The sequence below is a fragment of the Perca fluviatilis genome, chromosome 7, assembly GCF_010015445.1.
Source record: "Perca fluviatilis chromosome 7, GENO_Pfluv_1.0, whole genome shotgun sequence".
NCBI lineage: Eukaryota > Metazoa > Chordata > Actinopteri > Perciformes > Percidae > Perca > Perca fluviatilis.
This window is the reverse complement of record NC_053118.1, coordinates 40,733,823-40,739,208: the sequence shown is the minus strand read 5'-3', so window position 1 is coordinate 40,739,208 and position 5,386 is coordinate 40,733,823.

Here is a 5,386-nt window from a genome sequence, read left to right as displayed (position 1 = left end):
TCCTCAGGCTGACCTAGTCTCTCCTCCTCAGTCACCTTAGTCTCTCCTCCTCAGTCTGACCTAGTCTCTCCTCCTCAGCTGACCTAGTCTCTCCTCCTCAGCTGCCTAGTCTCTCTCCTCCTCAGTCTGACCTAGTCTCTCCTCCTCAGCTGACCTAGTTCTCTCCTCCTCAGCTGACTAGTCTCTCCTCCTCAGCTGACCTACTCTCTCCTCCTCAGTCTGGCCTAGTCTCTCCTCCTCAGCTCCTAGTCTCTCCTCCTAAGCTGCCTAGTCTCTCCTCCTCAGTCTGACCTAGTCTCTCCTCCTCAGCCTGACCTAGTCTCTCTCCTCCTCAGCTGACCTAGTCTCTCCTCCTCAGTCTGACCCTAGTCTCTCCTCCTCAGTCCTGACCCTAGTCTCTCCTCCTCAGCTGACTAGTCTCTCCTCCTCAGTCCTGACCTAGTCTCTCCTCCTCAGTCTGACCTAGCTCTCTCCTCCTCAGCCTGACCTAGTCTCTCCTCCTCAGTCTGACCTAGTCTCTCCTCCTCAGCTCCTATGGTCTCTCCTCAGTCTGACCCTAGTCTCCTCCTCCAATCCTGACCTAGTCTCTCCTCCTCAGCTGACTAGTCTCTCCTCCTCAGCTGACCTAGTCTCTCCTCCTCAGTGTGACCTAGTCTCTCCTCCTCAGGCTGACCTAGTCTCTCCTCCTCAGCTGACTAGTCTCTACTCCTCTGGCTCCTTCTCTCCTCCTCAGTCTGACCTAGTCTCTCCTCCTCAGTCCTGACCCTAGTCTCTCCTCCTCAGGCTCCTAGTCTCTCCTCCTCCTCTCAGCTCTAGTCTCTCCTCCTCAGTCTGACCTAGTCTCTCCTCCTCAGTCCTGACCTAGTCTCTCCTCCTCGGCTGACTAGTCTCTCCTCCTCAGTCTGACCTAGTCTCTTCCTCCTCAGCCTGACCCTAGTCTCTCCTCCTCAGCCTGACCCTAGTCTCTCCTCCTCAGCCTGACCTAGTCTCTCCTCCTCAGTCTGACCTAGTCTCTCCTCCTCAGCCTGACCTAGTCTCTCCTCCTCAGTCTGACACAGTCTCTCTCCTCCTCGGCTGACCTAGTCTCTCCTCCTCAGTCTGACCTAGTGCTCTCCTCCTCAATCTGACCTAGTCTCTCCTCCTCAGCCTGACCTAGTCTCTCCTCCTCAGGCTGACCTAGTCTCTCTCCTCCTCAGCCTGACCCTAGTCTCTCCTCCTCAGCTGCCTAGTCTCTCCTCCTCAGCTGACCTAGTCTCTCCTCTCTCAGCTCCTACCTAGTCTCTCCTCCTCAGTCTGACCTAGTCTCTCCTCCTCAGCTCCTAGTCTCTCCTCCTCAGTCTGACCTAGTCTCTCCTCCTCAGTCTGACCTAGTCTCTCCTCCTCAGTCTGACCTAGTCTCTCCTCCTCAGCTCCTAGTCTCTCCTCCTCAGTCTGACCTAGTCTCTCCTCCTCAGTCTGACCTAGTCTCTCCTCCTCAGCTCCTAGTCTCTCCTCCTCAGTCTGACCTAGTCTCTCCTCCTCAGCCTGACCTAGTCTCTCCTCCTCAGCTCCTAGTCTCTCCTCCTCAGTCTGACCTAGTCTCTCCTCCTCAGCTCCTAGTCTCTCCTCCTCAGCCTGACCCTAGTCTCTCCTCCTCAGTCTGACCTAGTCTCTCCTCCTGACTCAGCTGACTAGTCTCTCCTCCTAAGCTGACCTAGTCTCTCCTCCTCAGCCTGACCCTAGTCTCTCCTCCTCAGCCTGACCTAGTCTCTCCTCCTCAGCTGCCTAGTCTCTCCTCCTCAGCCTGACCTAGTCTCTCCTCCTCCAGCCTGACCTAGTCTCTCCTCCCCAGTCTGACCTAGTCTCTCCTCCTCAGCTGGCCTAGTCTCTCCTCCTCAGTCCTGACCTAGTCTCTCCTCCTCAGTCCTGACCTAGTCTCTCCTCCTCCAGTCCTGACCCTAGTCTCTCCTCCTCAGCTGACCTAGTCTCTCCTCCAGTCTGACCTAGTCTCTCCTCCTCAGTCTGACCTAGTCTCTCCTCCTCGCCTCAGCTAGCCTAGTCTCTCCTCCTCAGTCTGACCTAGTCTCTCCTCCTCAGCCGGCTGACCTAGTCTCTCCTCCCTCAGCCTGACCCTACTTCTCCTCCTCAGCCTGACCCTAGTCTCTCCTCCTCACGCTGACCTAGTCTCTCCTCCTCCAGTCTGACCTAGTCTCTCCTCCTCAGCGCTGAGCCTAGTCTCTCCTCCTCAGTCCTGATATAGTCTCTCCTCCTCAGCCCTGACCTAGTCTCTCCTCCTCAGCTCTAGTCTCTCCTCCTGGCTACCTACTCTCTCTCTCCTCCTCAGTCCTGACCTAGTCTCTCCTCCTCAGCTGCCTAGTCTCTCCTCCTCAGCTGACTAGTCTCTCCTCCTCAGTCTCAGCCTAGTCTCTCCTCCTCAGTCTGACCTAGTCTCTCCTCCCTCCTCAGCTCCCTAGTCTCTCCTCCTCACTCAGCTCTGCCTAGTCTCTCCTCCCTCAGCCTGACCTAGTCTCTCCTCCTCCAGTCTGACCTAGTCTCTCCTCCTCAGCTGCCTAGTCTCTCCTCCTCAGTCTGACCTAGTCTCTCCTCCTCAGTCTGACCCTAGTCTCTCCTACTCAGCTGACCTAGTCTCTCTTCCCTCAGTCCTGACCCTAGTCTCTCCTCCTCAGTCCTGACCCTAGTCTCTCCTCCTAGCTCATAGTCTCTCCTCCTCAGCTCCACTATGTCTCTCCTCCTCCAGCCTGACCCTAGTCTCTCCTCCTCGGCTGACCTAGTCTCTCCTCCTCAGCTGACCTAGTCTCTCCTCCTCAGTCTGGCCTAGTGTCTCCTCCTCCAGTCTGAGCCTAGTCTCTCCTCCTCAGCCTGACCTAGTCTCTCCTCCTCAGTCTGACCTAGTCTCTCCTCCTCAGCCTTCGCCTAGTCTCTCCTCCTCAGTCCTGACCCTAGTCTCTCCTCCTCAGCTGACTAGTCTCTCCTCCTCAGTCCTGACCTAGTCTCTCCTCCTCAGCCTGAGCCTAGTCTCTCTCCTCCTCAGCTGGCCCTAGGTCTCTCCTCCTCAGTCCTGACCCTAGTCTCTCCTCCTCAGCTGACCTAGTCTCTCCTCCTCAGCCTGACCTAGTCTCTCCTCCTCAGTTCTGGCCCTAGTCTCTCCTCCTCAGCTGAGCCTAGTCTCTCCTCCTCAGCTGACCTAGTCTCTCCTCCTCAGTCCTGACCCTAGTCTCTCCTCCTCAGCCTGACCTAGTCTCTCCTCCTCAGCCTGAGCCCTACTCTCTCCTCCTCAGTCCTGACCTAGTCTCTCCTCCTCAGCTCTAGTCTCCTCCTAAGCTCCTAGTCTCTCCTCCTCAGTCTGACCCTAGTCTCTCCTCCACAGTCCTGACCTAGTCTCTCCTCCCTCAGCTGACTAGTCTCTCCTCCTCCTCCTCAGTCAGAGTCTGTCCTCCTCAGTCTGACCTAGTCTCTCCTCCTCAGCCTGACCTAGTCTCTCCTCCTCAGCTGACTAGTCTCTCCTCCTCAGCCTGACCTAGTCTCTCCTCCTCAGCGTCCCTAGTCTCTCCTCCTCATTTCTGACCCTAGTTCTCCTCCTCAAAGTCTCCTCTCACCTCCTCTCATCCTACGCTCCTGCTCGCGCCTCACAAGCGACCGCATTCTCAACCAGTGCAACGGATATCTTTGGTCCTATCCTCTCCTCCTCAACAACAAACCTTCGTAAAACATACCAACCAATCTGTTTCGGTTTCCTTTTTTTATGTTTGTTTTTTTTTTTTTTTTTACTCCTCAACCTAACTAAAACCCAAATAAAAACTTACATACCAAAACCAAAATGCTGGATGCTCGGTTTTCCTGGTTTTTTCTGGTTGTTTGTTGTTGGCGTGAAACAGGCCCCGATCTTTATCCAATCAGTTACCTACGTTTACACATTATAACACACACACACATGTTACACTTACCTTAATACGCTCCTACCTGGTATTTGGGCAAGTAATTATCACCCTGATGAACCAGGTAATCTATTACTACCTGATGAATCAGGTAATCTATTACTAACTGATGAATCAGTAATCTATTACTAACTGATGAACCAGGGTAATCTATTACTAACTGATGAATCAGGTAATCTATTACTACCTGATGAATCAGAGTAGTCTATTACTACACCTGATGAATCAGAGGTAATCTGTTACTACCTTGATGAACCAGAGTAATCTAGTACTACCTGGTGAATCAGAGTAATCAGTTACTACCTGATGAACCAAGAGTAATCTGTTACCTACCTATGATGAACCAGGGTAATATATTACTACCTGATGAATCAGAGTAATCAGTTACTACCTGATGAACCAGAGTGGTAATCTATTGCTACCTGATGAACCAGAGTAATCTATTACTACCTGATGGATCAGGTAATCTATTTACTACCTGATGAACCAGGTAATCTGTTACTACCTGATGAATCAGAGTAATCTGTTAATCATACGTAGCTTGTGTCTCATATTTAACAGAGGAAGGTTTTTTTGTTTTATTTTATGTTTTTCTTTTGACATTTTTTGTCCTTTTTTGAGGTTTTGTTGCTTTTTCTCCTTGTTTCTACCTTTACATTAGCGGCTGGTATTTCTGTTGTAAAATAGCCTTTAGCAGAAGCAGCTTACACTGTTTTCACTTAATGCTTTGTTCACCCATGGCCTGTGCTTGTATTTCACTTGTGAAGATTGTGGCCATACTTGGAAAACAAATAGCCTTTTGCTTACATTATTCACACATTACTTGTTAAAGGGATCATGTTATGGTTTCCTGTGTCTGCTGCGTGTGTTTTCGTTTAAAGTTTGTGATGAATTATTCCAGATCGTCATGTCCTCCTAACCTCAAGCTGTATCTGAGATGATAACTACAGCCATCACTGGAGATAAGACAGTAGCGTTTATTTATAGAGCACTTTCCACAGATACACTTCTGTTTGTGTGTGTGTGAGGGATGAGTTGAGGATTGTTCCACCAAAGATGGAGCCCTGACTCTCTTCCACAGTTTAGATTCTGTCAGAAACAAGACCACGGAGTGGAGCACTAACTAAAATAATCTGTTCACCTTCAGCTCTGATCTCTAAATGTTTGATGTTATGATGTGTTTAATGTCTCCAGCTTGTTCCTTGGTTTGTGTGGTACCAGTTCTCTGTGTCCTCTCTGTCTAGTTTTACTTCTATCCTTGTGTATGTTTCATTCTTCGTTTCCTGTTTTTGTTTGTGTGTCTGTTGTTTCTTGTGTCGTGTCTTTGTTCTACTTCCCTGTCACTGTGTGTTTCCTCCTCTAGCATTCCCTAGCATTCCGCTGACCGCCATTTTGTTTTTACATCAACTCTGACAGAGAATAACTTTACATCAACAATGTGTGTGCTTGCA